Consider the following 22,277-nt stretch of genomic DNA (forward strand, 5'->3'; position numbering starts at 1 on the left):
ATGTTCCACTGTATAGTCCATTCCCTGTAGGGATATGGACCACCTCAACAATTTAGGATTTTCACCTTTCATTTGTTTTAGCCAAAGTAGAGGTTTGTGGTCTGTCTGAACAATGAAGTGAGTGCCAAACAGGTATGGCCTCAACTTCTTCAGAGCCCAGACCACAGCAAAGGCCTCCCTCTCAATGGCAGACCAACGCTTTTCTCTAGGGGTCAACCTTCTACTAATAAAAGCAACAGGTTGATCCTGGCCCTCAGAATTAAGTTGTGATAGGACTGCCCCTACTCCTAATTCAGATGCATCAGTTTGGACATAGAATTTTTTAGAGTAACAAGGGCTTTTCAGGACAGGTGCAGAGCACATGGCCTGCTTCAGCTCCTCAAAAGCTTTCTGACAGTTTGCTGTCCATAATACCTTTTTAGGCATTTTCTTGGATGTGAGGTCATTAAGAGGGGCTGCAATGGAGCCATAGTTCTTAATGAACCTCCTGTAATACCCAGTGAGGCCTAGGAAGGCTCTCACCTGAGTCTGAGTGGTAGGGGGAATCCAATCAATAATAGTTTGGATTTTCCCCTGAAGTGGTGCAATCTGTTCCCCACCAACAAGGTGTCCCAGATAAACCACCTTACCCTGCCCTATCTGGCACTTTGAAGCCTTGATAGTGAGGCCTGCCTTTTGCAGGGCCTCCAAAACTTTCCAAAGGTGGACCAGGTGATCATCCCAGCTGGAGCTAAAGACAGCTATATCATCCAAATATGCTGCGCTGAAAGCTTCCAGCCCTTGCAGGACTGTGTTCACCAACCTCTGAAAAGTGGCAGGTGCATTTTTCAAACCAAAAGGCATTACAGTAAACTGGTAATGTCCTCCAATGGTAGAAAATGCAGTCTTAGGTTTAGCATCTTCTGACATTTTGATCTGCCAATACCCTGCAGTCAAATCAAAAGTGCTTAGATACTTGGCAGATGCCAGTGTATCTATTAGCTCATCTGCCCTGGGTATAGGGTGAGCATCTGTTTTGGTTACCAAGTTGAGACCTCTATAGTCTACACAAAACCTCATTTCCTTCTTTCCATCTTTAGAATTGGGTTTTGGTACCAGTACCACAGGAGAAGCCCATGGACTGTCAGAGTGCTCAACCACTCCTAGTTCCAACATCTTCTGAACTTCTTGCTTTATGCAGTCCCTGACATGGTCAGGCTGCCTATAGATCTTACTTTTGACAGGTAAACTGTCTCCAGTATCTATAGTGTGCTCACACCAAGAAGTGGTGCCTGGCACAATGGAGAAGAGTTCTGAAAATTGTCCTAGGAGATTTATGCAATTATCTTTCTGCTCAGCAGTAAGACAATCAGCCAAAACTACCCCTTCCACAAGAGCATCTTGTTCTGTGGAAGAGAAGAGATCAGGTAGAGGATCACTGTCTTCTTCCTGTCCCTCATCTGTTGCCATGAGCAGGGTGAGATCAGCCCTGTCATAGTAGGGTTTCAGGCGGTTGACATGGAGCACCCTAAGGGGACTCCTGGCAGTGCCTAAGTCAACCAAGTAGGTGACTTCACCCTTCTTTTCAACAATTGTGTGTGGACCACTCCATTTATCTTGGAGTGCTCTTGGGGCCACAGGCTCCAAGACCCACACTTTCTGCCCTGGTTGGTACTGAACCAAAACATCCTTCTGGTCATGCCATTGCTTCTGGAGCTCTTGGCTGGCCTGAAGGTTTTTACTGGCCTTTTTCATGTACTCAGCCATCCTTGATCTGAGGCCAAGTACATAATCCACAATATCCTGCTTAGGAGCTTTTAAAGGTTGTTCCCAACCCTCCTTTACAAGTGTGAGTGGACCCCTAACAGGGTGTCCAAAAAGAAGTTCAAAGGGGCTGAAGCCCACTCCTTTCTGGGGTACCTCCCTGTAGGCAAAAAGGAGACATGGTAGAAGGATATCCCATCTCCTGCGGAGTTTTTCAGGGAGTCCCATAATCATGCCTTTGAGAGTTTTATTAAATCTCTCCACCAGTCCATTTGTTTGTGGATGATAGGGTGTTGTGAACTTGTAAGTTACACCACACTCCTTCCACATGGCCTTTAAGTATGCAGACATGAAATTGCTTCCTCTGTCTGATACTACTTCCTTTGGGAAGCCCACCCTGGAAAATATTCCCAGGAGGGCCTTTGCCACTGCAGGAGCTGTAGTGGTCCTTAAAGGAATAGCTTCAGGATATCTTGTGGCATGGTCCACTACCACCAAGATAAACCTATTGCCTGAAGCAGTAGGAGGGTCAAGGGGGCCAACTATGTCAACCCCTACCCTTTCAAAGGGAACCCCAACCACAGGCAGTGGGATAAGGGGTGCCTTTGGAGTGCCACCTGTCTTGCCACTGGCTTGACAGGTTTCACAGGACTTACAAAATTCTTTTGTGTCCTCAGACATCCTAGGCCAATGAAACAGTGGTACCAATCTGTCCCAAGTTTTCATTTGACCCAGGTGCCCAGCTAAGGGAATGTCATGTGCCAGTGTTAGGAGGAACTTTCTGTACTCCTGAGGAATCACTAATCTCCTGGCAGCTCCAGGTTTAGGATCCCTTTGCTCAGTGTACAAGAGGTTGTCCTCCCAGTAAACTCTGTGTGAGTCACTGACATCCCCATTAGCCTGTTTGACAGCTTGCTGTCTGAGACCCTCTAATGTGGGACAGGTTTGCTGTGCCACACTCAGCTCCTCTCTGGCAGGCCCCCCTTCACCCAAAAGCTCAGCAGTGTCTGCTTCCAGCTCCTCTGGTGTAGGTTCTGCACAGGGAGGGAATTCTTCTTCCTCAGAAGTAGAATCCACTGTAGAGGGAGGGATAGTAGGAAGTGGTTTGCTTCTACTAGCCCTAGCTTTAGGGAGCACTTGGTCCATTGTTCCAGGATCCAAGCTTCCCTGTCCTTTTTGCTTTTTGGCCTGAGCCCTTGTCAAAGCAAAAATATGCCCTGGGATGCCCAGCATTGCTGCATGGGCCTCCAACTCCACATCTGACCAAGCTGATGTCTCCAAATCGTTCCCTAATAGACAGTCTACAGGTAAATCTGAAGCTACCACAACTTTCTTTGGACCAGATACCCCCCCCCAGTTGAGATTTACAACAGCCATGGGGTGGCTTTGTGTTATGTTGTGAGCATCGGTTACTTGGTACTGGTGTCCAAGTATGTGTTGTTCAGGGTGCACCAGTTTCTCAATCACCATTGTGACACTGGCACCTGTGTCCCTGTAGGCCTGGACCTCAACACCATTTATTAGGGTTAGTTGCTTGTACTTCTCCAAGTTATGGGGGCAAGCAACCAAAGTGGCTAAGTCAATAGCCCCTTCAGAGACTAAAGTAGCCTCTGTGGTCTCCCTAATCAGACCAACCCCAACTAAATTACCAAAAGTGAGCCCAGCTACTCCCTTGGATTGGCTATTAGTAGGTTTGCTCCCACCACCACTGCTATTAGTAGGGACACTAGGTGTAGCAGTAGGGGTTGTAGTGGTAGGAGCTGTGGTGCCTTTCTTTGGACAACTGGGATCTGTTGTCCAATGGCCTTTTATCTTACATAAATAGCACCATGGTTTCTTTTCCTTGTTCTGATTAAAGGAGGGTTTGGGCCCACCACCCCCACCAGAGTGTTTTTGTGGGCCTGATGAAGACTCATTTTTAGATTTGTCCCCACCCTTGTCTGAAGACTTACCATCCTTCTTTTTGTTGCCATCTTTGTCACCCCCTGTATGAACTTTTCTGTTCACTCTTGTTCTGACCCATTTGTCTGCCTTCTTTCCCAATTCTTGGGGAGAGGTCAGATCAGAGTCCACCAAGTACTGGTGCAACAAATCAGACACACAATTATTAAGAATATGCTCTCTCAGGATTAAGTTATACAGGCTGTCATAATCAGTAACTTTACTGCCATGTAACCACCCCTCCAAGGCCTTCACTGCCTGGTCAATGAAATCAACCCAGTCTTGTGAAGACTCCTTTTTGGTATCTCTGAACTTGATCCTGTACTGTTCAGTGGTTAAGCCATAACCATCCAGGAGTGCATTCTTAAGAACTTGGAAATTGTTAGCATCATTTTATTTTACAGTAAGGAGCCTATCCCTACCTTTTCCAGTAAATGATAGCCATAGGATAGCAGCCCACTGCCTTTGAGGGACATCCTGTACAGCACAGGCCCTCTCAAGTGCAGCAAACCACTTGTTAATGTCATCCCCCTCCTTGTAAGGGGGAACTATCTTATGCAGATTCCTGGAATCATGCTCTTTTGCAGGATGACTATGGGGAATACTGCTGCTACCACCATGGGTATCTAAACCCATTTTCTGTCTTTCCCTCTCTATTTCTAAAGACTGTCTATCCAAATCCAGCTGTTGCTTCTTGAGCTTCAGTCTGGTTTGCTCCACTCTCAATCTATTGAGCTCCCTTTCCAACAATCTGTCATCAGGGTGGGTGGGAGGGACATTTCTAGATACAGAGGTATGATGGGAATGAACAGAAGGAGACCTGTCCCTTACAGAGGGCACCCTAACAGCTTGGCTACCAGTATAATGTGAGAGCACATCATCAGTATGATGTGATTCAACCTCTGTACCAACTATGCTAGACTGTCTAGTAATGGGCAGGCTGAGAAGTTTCTTTCCTGAACCTTTTCCTGGGGGAGTCCCTGGATCAGATTGAGAACCATTAGCTACTTTTTCTACAGATTGGGCACTTATGGCCTTATCCTGTACTCTAAGCATATTAATTAACAGTTCTAAAGAAGGATTCTTCCCTACACTCAAACCTCTCTCTATGCAGAGACTCCTTGCTCCTTTCCAGCTAAGGTGATCATATGCAAGTTTGGACAGTTCAACTTTTTGGCCTGTGCCAGACATTTTTAGAGAGAGTTAAAGTGATAGACAAAGAGAAAAAAGTTTTCAGAACTTTTTGGAAAGACAGAAAAAACTTTTTAAACTTTTAAGAACTTTTTGAAAGTTTAGAAGTACTTTTCAGCACTTAGAAAAGAGTGAAAAGAGGAAATGCAAAACTTTTTGGCTATGTGTATATACACTGACCTTGTTTTGTATATTTTTCTCTTATGAAAAGTACAATGACAAGAGTGGTAAGCAGTCTCAAGCACTTATCCCACCACTGCACAACCAATGTAGGAGGCTGGACTGGCTTGTAGTGAGTACCAAGGGGTACTTGCACCTTGCACCAGGCCCAGTTATCCCTTATTAGTGTATAGGGTGTCTAGCAGCTTAGGCTGATAGATAATGGTAGCTTAGCAAAGCAGCTCAGGCTGAACTAGGAGACGTGTGAAGCTACTACAGTACCACCTAGTGTCATATGCACAATATCATAAGAAAACACAATACACAGTTATACTAAAAATAAAGGTACTTTATTTTTATGACAATATGCCAAAGTATCTTAGAGTGTACCCTCAGTGAGAGGATAGGAAATATACACAAGATATATATACACAATAGCAAAAATATGCAGTATAGTCTTAGAAAACAGTGCAAACAATGTATAGTTACAATAGGATGCAATGGGGAAACATAGGGATAGGGGCAACACAAACCATATACTCCAGAAGTGGAATGCGAACCACGAATGGACCCCAAACCTATGTGACCTTGTAGAGGGTCGCTGGGACTATTAGAAAATAGTGAGAGTTAGCAAAATAACCCACCCCAAGACCCTGAAAAGTGAGTGCAAAGTGCACCAAAGTTCCCCTAAGGACAAAATAGTCGTGTTAGAGGGAGAATGCAAGGAAAACACAAATCAGCAATGCAACAACGATGGATTCCTGTCTGAAGGTACCTGTGGAACAAGGGGACCAAGTCCAAAAGTCACAAGCAGCTCGGAGATGGGCAGATGCCCAAGAAATGCCAGCGGTTGGTGCAAAGAAGCTCTTACTAGGCTGAAGAACTGTGAATACTGCAGGAACGACAAGGGCTAGAGACTTCCCCTTTGGAGGATGGATCCCCCATGCCTTGGAGAGTCGTGCAGAAGTGTTTTCCCGCCGGATGGACGCCAACAAGCCTTGCTACACGCAAATCGTGCGTTTGGCGTTTTTGGACGCTGCTGGGGCCCAGGAGGGACCAGAAGGTCGCAAATTGGACCTGCAGAGAGAGGGGACGTCGAGCAAGACAAAGAGCCCTCACTGAAGCAGGTAGCACCCGGAAAAGTGCCAGAAACAGGCACTACGAGGATGCGTGAAACGGTGCTCGCCGAAGTTGCACAAAGGAGTCCCACGTCGCCGGAGACCAACTTAGAAAGTCGTGCAATGCAGGTTAGAGTGCCGTGGACCCAGGCTTGGCTGTGCACACAGGATTTCCGCCGGAAGTGCACAGGGGCCGGAGGAGCTTGCAAAGTCGCGGTTCCCAGCAATGCAGCCCAGCGAGGTGAGGCAAGGACTTACCTCCACCAAACTTGGGCTGAAGAGTCACTGGACTGTGGGGGTCACTTGGACGGTGTCGCTGGATTCGAGGGACCTCGCTCGTCGTGCTGAGAGGAGACCCAAGGGACCGGAGATGCAGCTTTTTGGTGCCTGCGGTTGCAGGGGGAAGATTCCGTCGACCCACGGGAGATTTCTTCGGAGCTTCTGGTGCAGAGAAGAGGCAGACTACCCCCACAGCATGCACAAGCAGGAAAACAGTCGAGAAGGCGGCAGGATCAGCGTTACAGAGTTGCAGTAGTCGTCTTTGCTACTATGTTGCAGGTTTGCAGGCTTCCAGCGCGGTCAGCGGTCGATTCCTTATCAGAAGGTGAAGAGGGAGATGCAGAGGAACTCGGCTGAGCTCATGCATTCGTTATCTAAAGTTTCCCCAGAGACAGAGACCCTAAATAGCCAGAAAAGAGGGTTTGGCTACCTAGGAGAGAGGAAAGGCTACTAACACCTGAAGGAGCCTATCAGCAGGAGTCTCTGACGTCACCTGGTGGCACTGGCCACTCAGAGCAGTCCAGTGTGCCAGCAGCACCTCTGTTTCCAAGATGGCAGAGGTCTGGAGCACACTGGAGGAGCTCTGGACACCTCCTAGGGGAGGTGCAGGTCAGGGGAGTGGTCACTCCCCTTTCCTTTGTCCAGTTTCGCGCCAGAGCAGGGGCTAAGGGGTCCCTGAACCGGTGTAGACTGGCTTATGCAGAATTGGGCACCTCTGTGCCCAACAAAGCATTTCCAGAGGCTGGGGGAGGCTACTCCTCCCCTGCCTTCACACCATTTTCCAAAGGGAGAGGGTGTCACACCCTCTCTCAGAGGAAGTTCTTTGTTCTGCCATCCTGGGCCAGGCCTGGCTGGACCCCAGGAGGGCAGATGCCTGTCTGAGGGGTTGGCAGCAGCAGCAGCTGCAGAGAAACCCCAGGAAGGGCAGTCTGGCAGTACCAGGGTCTGTGCTACAGACCACTGGGATTATGGAATTGTACCAACAATGCCAGGATGGCATAGAGGGGGCAATTCCATGATCATAGACATGTTACATGGCCATATTCGGAGTTACCATGGTGAAGCTACATATAGGTAGTGACCTATATGTAGTGCACGCGTGTAATGGTGTCCCCGCACTCACAAAGTTCAGTGAATTGGCTCTGAACAATGTGGGGGCACCTTGGCTAGTGCCAGGGTGCCCTCACACTAAGTAACTTTGCACCTAACCTTTACCAGGTAAAGGTTAGACATATAGGTGACTTATAAGTTACTTAAGTGCAGTGTAAAATGGCTGTGAAATAACGTGGACGTTATTTCACTCAGGCTGCAGTGGCAGGCCTGTGTAAGAATTGTCAGAGCTCCCTATGGGTGGCAAAAGAAATGCTGCAGCCCATAGGGATCTCCTGGAACCCCAATACCCTGGGTACCTCAGTACCATATACTAGGGGATTATAAGGGTGTTCCAGTAAGCCAATGTAAATTGGTAAAAATGGTCACTAGCCTGTCAGTGACAATTTGGAAAGAAATGAGAGAGCATAACCACTGAGGTTCTGATTAGCAGAGCCTCAGTGAGACAGTTAGTCACTACACAGGTAACACATACAGGCACACTTATGAGCACTGGGGCCCTGGGTTACCAGGGTCCCAGTGACACATACAACTAAAACAACATATATACAGTGAAAAATGGGGGTAACATGCCAGGCAAGATGGTACTTTCCTACAGTAGCTGAGAAATACGCTACTGGTCTGTTTATGCCACCATGGGCTTGGGTCAAGACAGACAAAGAACATGCATCACGTTCATGACAAAACAATGTGAAAGGCTTTGTGTAATCAGGCATACCTAAAGCTGGAGCCCTGCACATGCATTCTTTCAATTCAATAAAAGCATCCATCTCATCTCCTTTCAGCTCAATTTCATCCAAGGCATCCTTCTGGGTCAGTTTCAGTAAATGCTTTGCTAGAGTTGAGAAGTTGGGAATCCACTGGCGACAGTAGCTCACCATCCCCAAAAACTTCCTCACCTCCCTCCTCGTCTTTGGCGGACTCATTTGAAGCACACTTGTTATTCTTTCCTTCATTATTCTCCGTGACCCTTTCTCAATTTGGTGACCCAAATATTTCACTTTCTTCTGACAGAACTGCAATTTTGAAGGTGACACCTTGTGTCCATTCCTTCCCAAGTGGTTCAGTAGGGCAATGGTATCAGCTGTGCAGCCACTTTCTGTCTTAGCTGCAATCAGTAAGTCATCAATGTACTGTACTAGGACTGACTCGAATGGCAATTCTAACGCTTCCAAGTCTTTCTTTAGAATCTGATTGAAAATTGACGGTGACTCAGAAAACCCTTGAGGAATTCGACACCAACTGTAAACTCTGTCCAAGAATTTGAAACGAAAGAGAAATTGTCTGTCCTCATGAAGAGGCACTGAAAAGAATGCTTGTGACAAGTCGATGACTGAGAACCACTCGGCATCGCAAGGGACTTGAAACATTATCACAGCTGTATTCGGTACTACAGGGCAGCATTTGACTATGATGTCATTTATTTTCCTCAAGTCCTGCACAATTCGGACCTTTCCACTTGGCTTTATTAGCCCCATGATTGGTGAATTACATGGACTGCTCAACACCTCTTTCAGTACTCCCTGTTTTACGAATTCGTCAATTAGTTGGGCGACTTTCATGAGGGTATCTTGTGCCATGTGGTATTGTGGGGTCTGGGGAAAGGTTACATTGGGTTTTACGGTCACTTTCACTGGTTCCACTCCTTTCACCAATCCCACCTCCTTTCCTGTCATATCCCACACTTCTTTTCCGACTGTTTCCCGTAATTCAGCTGGAATATCCTCTTCAGTTAACATCGGAAGAAGGTTAATCAGAGGATATTTTTCATCGACAACTTCCATCTCGTCCCCTTCTACACTGTCCTCTTCTTCCCCATCACTGCTCGTCTGAATTCTTATTCCATCGTACGAACACATAATCGAACATCCCAATTTGCACAATAGGTCTCTCCCTAACAGTGCTATCAGGCTTGAGTCACATACCACAAAATTATGTAACCCTTGGTAGTTACCAATGCTGATTGGTACTGGATCTGTGATTGGGTTCGTCAGGTACCTGTTTGCTACTCCCACCACTTGAACTGTTCTTCCTGAGAGGGGCAAATTTGGTACTTCAATGCTCCTAACAGTTGAACGTGTGGCTCCTGTGTCAACCAAGAATGAAACACGATGACCCATAACCTTTCCCTCCACATATGGACCCTTCTGATCAACTTCCAAGGATGCTGCAAGCACACAATTTCCCTCCTCATCTGAACTTTCACTCTCCCATACATCGTTTATTCCATTCTCACTGTGTAATGGGAACTGTTGTACTGTGCCGTTTGTACTCATCACCTGACTCGAGACCTGTGGAGGAACCATCACCTGCTGCTGATTCATTGGTGCCAATGGTATTTGCATTTGCTGATTAGGTACCATGGGTAACTGCTGTTGCATTGGCTGCATTTGCGTCATCTGCATACGAGGCATCTGCATCTGCTGCGGTTGCATGGGCTGTAATCCTTGCAGCTGGTTTATAGTCTGAAAATTTGGATTTGGACCTCTCATTTTCGGTCCCCTCATTGTCTGGAATGCATTGACATCATTGTTTTGCTGACCAACACCTGCACCTTCCTGCACCATCATCGGGCACTCGCGTTTCCAATGTCCGACAATTCCGCACGCGTGACACGGCATCACCCTTTTCATTGCCTTCATACCATTCGGAGTCACAACAGTGTTCAAATCCGGACCATTACTCGCGAAACCTCCTCTGCCTCTGCCTCTCACCTGTGGCTGAAACACCATATTTCCCTGCGGCTGCGGCTGCGGTATTTGCTGTTGGAACCCTTGCAACCCTTGCAAACCTGTCTGAGCTGCTTTAAGCTGCATCATCATCACCTTCTCTTTCAACCTTTTCTGTTTCACCTCAATCTCGTCACTACAGTATTTCGCATAATTCAACACCTCATCAATAGGTTTCGACTGCCAACAAATCAAATGCGTCTTTATCATCTGACTTATCTCTGGTCTCAGCCCTTCCACAAATCTGAACACAAAATGAAGCATGTCCTTCGCCTCTATTGTTTCCGTGCCACTGTAGTTCTTGAACGCCTTCAACAACCTCTCATAGTAACCATGAATCGACTCTTTAGCCTCTTGGGCAGTTCGATCAATCTTCTGCCAATCCACATTTTTCGCGGCAACCTTCGTCTTCAAATGCTCAATCACCTTATAGTACAAGCTCATCACCATAGGTGATGGTGCACCCGTATCCCTGTCTCTCTCTGGTTCACTTGTCGGCCAACCTACAGCCCTTTTACATTCTTCCCACAAATCTGCCGGAACCACAATCTCAAAGAGGGTGTTCAGGTCTTCCCAAAGACATTTTGCAAGCTTCACAAACCTATCAGTCTGTTGATACCATTCAATGGGTTTCTCTCTCAATTTGGGAAAATCATCCGTAAAAGACTGAATGTCGCTTCTGTGCCATGGTACATGTATTAATTTTCCCCCTGCTGTCTCCCTCATTGGTAACATGGTTACTGCATCACTACTCTGTGGTCTTTTCTCCTTGTGCTCCGGGACACTGTCTTTCTTCTTTTCCTTTTTCTTCGCCCACCTGCTTTCCCATTTGTCTAAGCACCTCCACACTTGTGCACTCTGCAGCAATTCTCTAAGGTGCGTCTTCATGCCTGCTGACCTCATGTGCTCAAAGTCTGTGGTCCCGAAATCCAATCTATAGCTCCTGCTCAAGTGCTTTGTCTTGTCTATCTCAACCCCGTTTTTGTCAGCTATTTCTTGCAACCTTCTGTGTACCTTGTTCACTTCTCTCGTAATCCTGGGACATAGATACCTCAGCTCTTCTTCCGAATAGGACTCTAACCTATTCACACCCATAGTCCCTTCCACCAACTCTTCTGCTTCCATGCTCAACCTTACCCTATTCAGGTAGTCTTCTCCCTTCCCACTTGTTGAGCTTTGTGTGGAATTCAGCCTGTTGAACCCATGTGTTAGCTGTTGCGCATTCAACCCCATCAGCGTAGCATTCACATCGACTGCCATTGATGGTTGCAGCAACTTTTCAGTGCTCGATGATAGCGGTATTATCAGTGGGGGACTCGACCTCACCACTGTTGACTGAGCACATATGGGACTAAACTCCATCAAGGACCCAGATCCAGTTGGCTGAGCCGCTATCGGAGTTATCCCTGGAGTGTTTTCTATGCACCTCCTTTCCGTCCCATTCTGCACCATTAATCCCTGACCGCTCATACCTGAGTTAGGCTGACTGTACAAAGGTACCGGAGTACCTACAGTAATGGGTAGGGATATCGCATCTGGGTTCTGTCCATTCCCCATGTTCTGAGACATGTTCATTCCCACACTATGGGTCATCATTGCCGGCATGCCCGTCTGACTCCCCGTCATCTGAGCATGTGCTGTTCCCCCCTGCATCTGCTTTTGAGGCATCAAACACTGGGTTGATTCGGCTTGTGCCAATGTTGGGTTGTGACCATTCTGTACTCCCATTACGGTTGGATCTAAAATCATTCCCGTACTGGTGTCACTGCTGTAGTACCTTGGGACCTGCGGCTGATAGTTTTCTGCTGGTTTCAACATAGGCACATCTGGGTATATTCTCCTAACCTGCGGTATCTGTGGGGTGAACAGTAAACTCGGGTCCTTATATCCCGGTGGCGTTTCTGAGTCTGGAGCTTCATTATTCTGTACCGGTGCCGGAGGGGCAGAACTGGTACTTGGACCTTGTCCACTCTCTGCATAAGGCGGTGGACGATCGTTCAGCAATTGCATGATGAACTCCTCATCATCTGACTCATCTTCTCTATCTTTGGAACACCTCCTGTTTGTCTTACAGGTAGCTTTCTTGCCTGTCGCCTCTTCGTCCTTAGCAATTGTGGGAAACAATTTTATCCCCTGCAATATATCTGACCTCCACACCTTCTGTGAATTATCCCACCTAGCGTCCGCTAGTGTCTTTTCTACCTTTCTTATCCTGGTCTCGAACTTCTTTTGCTGTTGCTGTCTAGCCATTAGTTCCCAAATCGCTAGAGCCTCAAATTGTGCCGGTCTTGGAGGTACCTTCATGTCGTACATCGCAAATCTCAAATTCTCTAGGATCCTTATATTGAATGTCCCATGGATCGGGAACGCTACGCTCCCATGTTTCTCTGTCAGCTTGTGCCATTGCTTTAGCCAAAGACACGGAGCTACCCCCTTTTCCTCCATTACAATGTAAGCTGGTGTACCTTCGGGTGGAGTCTCCTCTCCTACGCTCGCTTTAATGTAAGACTCCCCCTTCATCGCACTCTTTAATGCTTTAAAAAATTTCATTTTCTCGTCTTTTATTTCACAAAGTTTGTAATCAATAAGTGACTTTAATTCCCGGTATACTCTTCGCTTGCCTTTCCCCTTCCAGTCGAGCCCCACGGACTGCGTCCAATCCGTGCGCGACCCTTCTCTGCAACCAACCTATCCCAGCGCGGCTCCTAGTGACGTCACACTCACACACACTGCGGCTGACAAAGCCTCGCGGCTTGTCCTCCTTCACTCAGCTCCTCTCGTAACAACTTCTAGCATGTATCGCGAGCAACCAAATAATAATAAAACAGATCTGTCGGTTTACTACAGGAAGGGTAACACAATCGCTTCAGGACCTTAGGGATTTTTCACTAGCCTCGGCAGTTATTCCATCTTTCTCGGTCCCCACTTTCGCAAGCAAATCTGACCCGCAGATTCTGCTCTCAACTTGTCAATGATCTATTCTAGTGCACTTAGAATTTGTCAAAGCCCGAAGTCGAAGTTTCTTTCACTCCCTTACACACGCACCGACTCGTTGACCACGCCCGATCAACCTACTAAACCGACCAGACCACAACATAAAACAAGTGTCTCATACACTTTTCAACATACTCCGGAGTCTCTTGACCTCGCAGGGCCCGTCTCAACAACAACAACCACGTGGACCTTTTTCTGCACAAAGCGCCACACGCACATGAAGTTCGACGACTTCCCTACTCTCACACTCGGAGTCGCAGCTCCGCTATTCTCTATGAAGTTCGACGACTTCTCTACTTCTACACTCGGAGTCGCACCTCCGCTATTCTCTAAAATCCTCGCAACCTTTTCACACAATCTGCGGCAATAAGTGTGCAAGCGCAAAACCCTAACTTCACTCATACCGTCACTAGTACCACCAACGCCGATTCCACACCTCCATTCTTTCCATTCGCAAGCTCCGAGATCCCGGGAAAGTCGCGGGGGACTTAGCCCATCATCATTCTCTCAATCTGTTTTATCCAAGAAAAATCTAATTCAACTTCTCGAGTGGGGTCTCAAAGGGCGTAACCGTTAATTCAGCACCATGTACTTTAAGAGTACGGGGTCCCAAAAGGGCGAAACCGTCCTCTGCTACCATCTACTGTTAGAGCGTTTCCAGCCTAATAGTTTACCTGTAGTTGGACGCTCTTGGGTCGATGAATCTTTTGACCAAGTGGGACTCTCCTTACTCGGGAATAATCAATCAAAATCAACAATCAATAATCAATAACGAACATAAGCAATGCCCTGATCAACATAACACTTCACAATTAATCCAGAATACATTTCGGCGAAACCATGACCTTTCGGTCATGAATAACCACACCAGTTTATGCAAAGTTAATGAATTTATTTCCCTATATTAACAAAGCTAGCACAATGTAGATGTGTCTCAACACCAAATGATATATGTAAATGAACATTAATAGCTGTCCATAACGACGAAACAGATGCAATCTATGCAGCATTTGAATAACAATGCCTTCTATAATGGCAACGCAAACCACTAAAACTACAATCTGTAATGGGCTAATTGCATACATTTAGTCAGCATAACAAGGTCTCAAATTGCATCGTGCATCAAATGAATCCTCATCTAACCTCAAATTAGCATCTGCATGTGGGTCTTCATGCAAAAACAATTTAGCAACATTACTTTAGAAAACTCTTAACTAGGGCTCTTATCAAAAATCAGCAGTTGGTTACCTAAAAAGAAAACACAATGCAATTGTACAATTTTCCTTTCATATTTACCAAATTCAATCAGCATTCAAGGAAGTCTTCGTCTCACAGGTACCGGATTCGATCAGCATGGGTACCGGTTCCGATCAGCATGGGACGGGGCAAAGGGGCAGGGTGGACGGGGGCAATTGCCTCACGGCGGCAAGGTAAAAGGACAACTATTACTTCATGCAAAGGGACGAATCAAAGTTAAAGTCTCTAGGGCGAGAATTAGTTAAAGTCTCTTTCTCTCGACTAGAGAAAGCATCAAAGTCTCTCAAAATGGCGTCGAACATCAATTGGCATCGTAGAGGATAGGCAATAATGTCTGATGGGTAATGGCCGTTTTCTTCCTTGTACACCTGGTTTAAATAGACAACAGTTCAAATCCAGTAGGGTCTTCCATTGGAGGGTTCATAGGTTGGCTTCAAATTGTCCAATCAAAAACAACAGTTCTCAAGCTTCTACCTAGGCATACATTATCCTTGGAGTTGGGAACGTAAGTTGCAACATATTTTACCAATTAACTCACTTTCAGAGCGTCCATTGTCTGCACCTGCAGATTGACCTTGGAGCGAAGAAGAAAATGCCAGGCTTGCACGAAACCTTAAAGATAAGCATGTGAACGATCTCACTGGAAAAGTACAGCTTCAAGCAAGAATACACGTTTATTAGCACATTGGAAAAATACGAGCATCTAAACCGTGAGACAAGGCAGCTAGGCCAAAGCCTCCACTAAAGTTATGCTAAGCTAAAGCATTTCTAACAAGCAAATCATGGCACACGTTTACGATTATGTCAAACTAGTACAATTCTAATACATCACGTTATATGAAGCACGCTTATAAATGTTGGCAAACTACTCTGAGGGCACATTTGTCCCCGTACAATCTTATTTAGTTCGGTTAAAGTCACACTTGATTATTGCTACACTACGTTTATGCGCTAAAAATGTAAAGCCTTCATTTCAGCTTCATCAAGACCAATAGTGGTGGCAGCAACACATTATATATTGTATTTTCATCTGATGCCAGCCAGGTAGAATTGTCTGCTGGCCTCTCTGCTTAAATTGTCTACCAGACCGCTGCAGTCCTTCACTCCATCCATGTAAACATGAATGATACGTGTGAATTTGACCTATGTATAAGTGGTAGAGAGAGTGTGTGTGTGTGCACGTGTGAGAGAGAGACAGCGAGAGAGAGAGAGAGAGAGAGACAGACAGACGGTGGCAATCTAGAAATCCATTTGGTTTCCTGGAATGAAGTAATGCATGGGGAACGTTGGCGGAAGCTCCTGACAGCAATGTTGATTGAAGGGCTTCTATAAAGCATTCCTGAGATCATTTGTTGTACACCAGGCTCTAAATGTCTTCCTGCCTCTGCTTTGGGTCTTCCCTGAGAAGAGACTCTGAACTCCACAAAACTCTTCAGCTGACACCGTGGGACAACAGCTATGTCTGGCTCAGTCTTGGAGGAATAAGCAAAAGACAGGATCTGCGAAAAATGGTCTAAGATTTGGACTTCTGGATTACACAAACTATACGGCAACTTGGTATAAGTATAGGGCAGACCCTACCAGCCACTGCCAAGGTTTCTGTACTAGAATCCGGGATCTCACATCAGGGGAGAGCAAAACAGTCTTTTATGCAGTTGGGTTGGGGATCACTGGCTGCCAACTCGACTTTGCCACAAGTAAACAATTGACAGCTCTGCAGATCCACACAGACATGCATGCATGCACACACATACATACACACACATGGGCACACACACAAACAAAAACAGAGGCATAATTAAAGCGCTTTGAGCTCCGATGGCTTTGTAACATCTCCTCATAATGCTATCACCCACGTCATCACCTTTTGTTTATTGTTACTTTAAGATGACCCCAAAGCACACAATTGACCTGATTCACAAATGTAAACTTCCACTTTTGTGTAAGTTTACTATTTTTGGTTATTTACAAACTGCAAATTTAATCAAACTAATAGTAATTTTACGACTGCTGATAGGGCTCTCCTATTTCTGCAGATGTAAAATTACTGAGTAAAATTAAACTCGCCATTCCTGAATATTAAAAGCAAATAATAAACTTGCATAAAAGTGTAAGTTTACCTTTGTGAATCAGGCCCACAATAATTGTCAGACCAGCACCGTAAAAGTAAGGTGATCATCTCGACAAATAATCATCTCCGCAAAGGGCACCATTGCTGCTTGTACTTGGGCTTATGCTGTTTACAGGATCTAACATAAAACTAAAAAAATCATGGTGACATTCACACAATCATGCAACAGGTGGTGCAAGAAAGTGAATTATTAATTTGGTTGGAGGGTAGTCTAGTTAACTAACTATCCTGTCAGGTCTACTTAGAGGTTTTAGTAATTAAAACCAGAGATCAACCTCAGGAAGCTATGCCACAGACAAGACAGTCTTAGCTTAGATAAAATGTAAGGTATTACAAGTACCAAAACAGTTAAGGTAAAAAATGCAACAAGATAAATTCCCACTACAATTAATAACAAGCATTTGCAATGCAATAGGTCTCGCATTAGCAAAAGTTAGAGCTGTTGGAGTTGTAAATGACAATCTCGCCTTTGGCATCTTATAAGTATTTAGCCATTCAGCACCTTAAACCTTTATCAGAAATAAACTATTTGTGCATTATTTCATACACTTTGCATTAGACTGTAATGGTCAGAATATCCGCCAGAGGGTACCACAATAAAAATAGAATTTGGAAGAAACATGGTCATGTAATTATTGCCAAAGGGAGTACATTTAAAGAACATGCACACATTGCACAGCCTGTACAATGGTCTATGCACAATGTTCAAGTAAAATCTTCTTGGATAAAGCGAGCAGGACTCAACAATGGAGGACTGAAGGAGATCAAGGTTGCATTATTAGCTTGTAACAGAGGTTTGAGCGCTGGATGGGCGGTCCATGGTTAGTGCAGCCTGTGCCCTGCAAATTATAACAACTACTCACAAATATACTCACTTCGCTTACTTTTGTTAACCATTTTGTTACTGCACATAGAGATGCTTTAGTTTGTGGAATGCCAGTAGGAATCTTCAGCGTAATGCAAATAGAATGTTTCTGGTGTATTTAAAGTGTATATCTCCTAGTTCATATATATGTTATTGATGCCTTAAGCTATACTTAGGCATAGCATAAGGAAGAAAATAATTAACATAACTTCCCCCTTTGAGTCACAGAACCAGAAATGGAGGGATTCTAGGTATGATATATTTGCTAATGTGGCTGTTCTGGTGGTATGGTTTTTGGGTGACTGAGACACTCCTAGGTCTGTCAGTTGTTGTAGGAAAGTACCATCTTGCCTGGCATGTTACCCCCATTTTTCACTGTATGTATGTTGTTTTAGCCCTTGAGTCACTGGGATCCTGCTAGGCAGGACCCCAGTGCTCATAGTATGTGCCCTGTATGTGTTCCCTGTGTGGTGTCTAACTGTATCACTGAGGCTCTGCTAACCAGAACCTCAGTGTTTATGCTCTCTCTGCTTTCCAAATTTGTCACTGCAGGCTAGTGATTAAATTTACCAATTCTCATTGGCACACTGGAACACCCATAAAATTTCCTTGTATATGGTACTGAGGTACCCAGGGTATGGGGGTTCCAGGAGATCCCTATGGGCTGCAGCATTTCTTTTGCCACCCACAGGGAGCTCAGACAATTCTTACACAGGCCTGCCACTGCAGCCTGAGTGAAATACCGTCCACTTTATTTCACAGCCATTTTTCACTGCACATAAGTAACTTGGGTGCCAAGTTACCTAGTGTGTGGGCACCCTGGCACTAGCCAAGGTGCCCCTACATCGTTCAGGGCAAATTCCCCGGACTTTGTGAGTGCGGGGACACCATTACACGCCTGCACTATACATAGGTCACTACCTATGTATAGCGCCACAATGGTAACTCCGAACATGGCCATGTAACATGTCTAAGATCATGGAATTGTCACCCCAATACCATTCTGGTATTGGGGGGAGAATTCCATGATCCCCTGGGTCTCTAGCACAGAACCCGGGTGCTGCCAAACTGTCTTTCCGGGGTTTCCACCACAGCTGCTGCTGCTGCCAACCTCTCAGACAGGATTCTGCCCTCCTAGGGTCTGGGCAGCCCTGGCCCAGGAAGGCAGAACAAAGGATTTCCTCTGAGAGAGGGTGTTACACCCTCTCCCTTTTGGAACTAGGTGTGAAGGGCTGGGGAGGAGTAGCCTCCCCCAGCCTCTGGAAATGCTTTGATGGGCACAGATGGTGCCCATCTCTGCGTAAGCCAGTCTACACCGGTTCAGGGATCCCCCAGCCCTGCTCTGGCACGAAACTGGACAAAGGAAAGGGGAGTGACCACTCCCCTGACCAGTACCTCCCAGGTGAGGTGCCCAGAGCTCATCCAGTGTGTCCTAGACCTCTGACATCTTGGAAACAGAGGTGTTGGGGCACACTGGAATGCTCTGAGTGGCCAGTGCCAGCAGGTGACGTCAGAGACCCCCTCTGATAGGCTCTTACCTCTCTTGGTAGCCAATCCTCCTTTCTTGGTAGACAAACCTCCTTTTCTGGCTATTAGGGTCTCTCCTCTGGGGAATTATTCAGATAACGAATGCAAGAGCTCACCAGAGTTCCTCTACATCTCCCTCTTCGACTTCTGCCAAGGATCGACCGCTGACTGCTCCAGGACGCCTGCAAAACCGCAACAAAGTAGCAAGACGACTACCAGCAACATTGTAGCGCCTCATCCTGCCGGCTTTCTCGACTGTTTCCTGTTGGTGCATGCTCTGGCGGTCATCTGCCTTCACCCTGCACTGGAAGCCAAGAAGAAATCTCCCGTGGGTCGACAGAATCTTCCCCCTGCTTACGCAGGCACCAAAAGACTGCATCACCGGTTCTCTGGGTCCCCTCTCATCCTGACAAACATGGTCCCTGGAACACAGGAACTCTAGCCAAGTGACTCCCACAGTCCAGTGATCCTTCAGTCCAAGTTTGGTGGAGGTAAGTCCTTGCCTCCCCACGCTAGACTGCAAACCTGTGCACTGCATGATTTGCAGCTGCTCCGGCTTCTGTGCACTCTTCCAGGATTTCCTTCATGCACAGCCTAGCCTGGGTCCCCAGCACTCCGTCCTGCAGTGCTCAACCTGCTGAGTTGGCCTCCAACATCGTGGGACCCTCCTTTGTGACTCTGAGCCAGCTCCGGTTCACTAATCTTCTAAGTGCCTGCTCCAGTACTTCTGCGGGTGCTGCCTGCTACTGTGGGGGCTCTCTGAGTTCCTGGGCGCCCCCTCTGTCTCCTCCTCCAAGGGGCGACATCCTGGTCCTTCCTGGGCCCCAGTAGCACCCAAAAACCTCTACCGCAACCCTTGCAGCTAGCAAGGCTTGTTTGCAATATTTCTGCGTGGGAACACTTCTGCAACCTTCATCGCGACGTGGGAAATCTTCCTTCCTAAGGAGAAGTTCCTAGTCTTCTTTGTTGTTGCAGAATTCCAAGCTTCTCCCATCCAGAGGCAGCTTCCTTGCACCTTCATCCGGGGTTTTGTGGGCTCCTGCCCCCCCTGGACACTATTGCGACTCTTGGACTTGGTCCCCTTGCCTTGCAGGTCCTCAGGTCCAGGAATCCACCTTCAATGCTTTGCTGGTGTTTGTTGTTCTTGCAGAAACACTCTATCACGACTATTGTGTCCTTTTGGGGTAGTAGGTGTACTTTACTCCTATTTTTTAGGGTCTTGGGGTGGGGTATCTTGGACACCCTGACTGTTTTCTTACAGTGTCAGCGACCCTCTACAAGCTCCCATAGGTCTGGTGTCCATTCGTGATTCGCATTCCACTTTTGGAGTATATGGTTTGTGTTGCCCCAAGACCTATGTTCACCTATTGCATCCTATTGTAATTCTACACTGTTTGCATTACTTTTCTTACTCTTACTTACCTGTTTTGGATTTGTGTACATATAACTTGTGTATATTACTTACCTTCTTACTGAGGGTACTCACTGAGATACTTTTGGCATATTGTCATAAAAATAAAGTACCTTTATTTTTAGTAACTCTGAGTATTGTGTTTTCTTATGATATTATGCATATGATATAAGTGGTGTAGTAGGAGCTTCACATGTCTCCTAGTTCAGCCTAAGCTGCTTTGCCATAGCTACCTTCTTTCAGCCTAAGCTGCTAGAAACACCTCTTCTACACTAATAAGGGATAACTGGACCTGACACAGGGTGTAAGTACCACAAGGTACCCACTACAAGCCAGGCCAGCCTCCTACAGTCGTGCTAATAGATTTAGAAATGCATGCTGGATTACTCTTGCCTTTATAAGGTGGGAATTGGGAGGTAAATTCCCCTTTTTATTTTGCGTGCAAAGGCAAGTGGATTCACCACAAAAATCAGTATTTTCCCTCTTTAGGTAATAGTGCTCAGCGTTGAAATGCATAATAACGCATCATTTTATGTTCAGAGTTTTATCACATGTGTAATCTTTTTGCAGCATAGAATGAAAGGCCCAAATGTCCTAGAATTCAAAGAGAACTCCAAGGATCCCCGTTGGGTACTGTTTCAAAGTAGGAGTAAGCCAATAGTCAATGGTAAAATAAATATGTTTTAATTATGCACTTGGAATTTTGTAAATCGGACCTTTCCTATTCTCAAGACAAAGACAGTTCTCCGACTCTCTAGCCACACAGCAGCTTGTGTTTTAATTATTTTTTGTTTTCATTGCAAGCTTTGCAATTACTAAAAACTGCCCTGGAGCACAAGGGCGCGTCTCAGTTCCCGTTCATTGCCGTTGCTTTTGTAACACAGCGAAGATAATAATTAGCCCTAAAGGGATTTTTGCTGTAAAGTGCAGAACACGGAAATGGCACGTGGCTGAATCTGCAGCAAAACTTGAGGATGTCATTTTATTCAAAGTCGAATTTAATAACCACGGGAGAAAAAAAGATGAGCCTGACTCTGAAAGTTGTCCCTTTAGCACACGGTTCCTGGTAACCACGCTGCACGGCGCCCAAATAGGATTAGAATAAACATTGTGAAATATATATGGAAAACACGCAGGTAATTTTCTCAGAGATGCCAATAGTTCTACACACTCGTTAAAACCTTATCACCACATATAAGAAATGAAGAAGGTCAGCTGGAGATTTTAGCTACCACTTTCCTACCGATGTGGACTAATCTGCGGCGTGGAGTACGCTAACTGTAAAACTATTGAGTCTGAGTTGACGGAACGGCCATAATTGTGTTCTATCCGCATTATTAGAACATTTTGAAAGCATTAGGGGACGAGTTTCCCAGTGAATTTTGCAGTATCAGCTCTCCTACTGGGCAGGGAGAGCTGCTTGAATTTATAAGGTTCATTCACAGGATGCGAACCTTTGTGGAAAAAGGAATGCCCCACAAAGCATTATGGGGTGAATTATCCAGTGAATGTTGTAGTATCGGCTCTCCCACTGTGCAGGGTGAGCCCCTTTAGGATTTAATAACTTCAGGTTGATTTCACGCTACACGAAGCCATGAAAAAAAAGAAAATGAACAAAAAAAAACACACCCATAAGACACAACTATGGGTATTTTCTGTTTGTGTCTAGTAATGAACAAGAAAACGCAAACTCAGAAAATGAACCACTGTGCTAACACAAGTGCTTACTCACAGAGCTGTGGCAGGAAACAATTAACAACGAGTAAGAGCTATTAGCGTTGTAAACTCCTAACTGGACTTTTCTTGCCACACAAATTAAAAG

General features: G+C 45.9%; 1 protein-coding gene across 4 annotated transcripts in view; it reads left to right on the top strand.

Annotated features, from left to right (window-relative positions):
• Nucleotides 1–22,277, top strand: part of LOC138261518 (LITAF domain-containing protein-like) — a 430,146-nt gene that overhangs the window by 253,124 nt on the left and 154,745 nt on the right. The window lies entirely within an intron of this gene.

Source organism: Pleurodeles waltl, chromosome 10 (assembly GCF_031143425.1).
Source record: "Pleurodeles waltl isolate 20211129_DDA chromosome 10, aPleWal1.hap1.20221129, whole genome shotgun sequence".
In the NCBI taxonomy this organism is placed as follows: domain Eukaryota; kingdom Metazoa; phylum Chordata; class Amphibia; order Caudata; family Salamandridae; genus Pleurodeles; species Pleurodeles waltl.